This window comes from Etheostoma spectabile, unplaced genomic scaffold (assembly GCF_008692095.1).
Source record: "Etheostoma spectabile isolate EspeVRDwgs_2016 unplaced genomic scaffold, UIUC_Espe_1.0 scaffold302, whole genome shotgun sequence".
NCBI lineage: Eukaryota > Metazoa > Chordata > Actinopteri > Perciformes > Percidae > Etheostoma > Etheostoma spectabile.
Genome location: NW_022605581.1, coordinates 493,969 through 494,266, shown reverse-complemented (window position 1 = coordinate 494,266; position 298 = coordinate 493,969). Strand labels below are relative to the sequence as shown.

The 298-nt window shown below is 44.0% G+C and overlaps 1 protein-coding gene across 1 annotated transcript in view; it reads left to right on the top strand.

Moving 5' to 3' along the window:
* The window catches only part of afap1 (actin filament associated protein 1), a 151,103-nt gene that overhangs the window by 143,567 nt on the left and 7,238 nt on the right, over positions 1 to 298 (top strand).

Here is a 298-nt window from a genome sequence, read left to right as displayed (position 1 = left end):
TCCCCACAACTTTAAAGGGCTGTTTGAGGAATAAGACTTGGTTTTAGGATCAGGGTTATAGTTAGGTTATGGTTAGGGTAAGGGTTAAGGTTAGGCATTTAGTTGTCATGGTTATGGTTAGGGTGAGGGTAAGAAGCCACTTACCCTTCCCCTCACCCGACCATATCCCATAGACAACTAACTGCCTAACTTAACCTTTACCCTCACCCTAACCTAACCATGACAACTAAATGCCTAACCTTAACCTTTACCCTCACCCTAACCATAACTGCCAACTACATCCTACCTTAACCCCCTT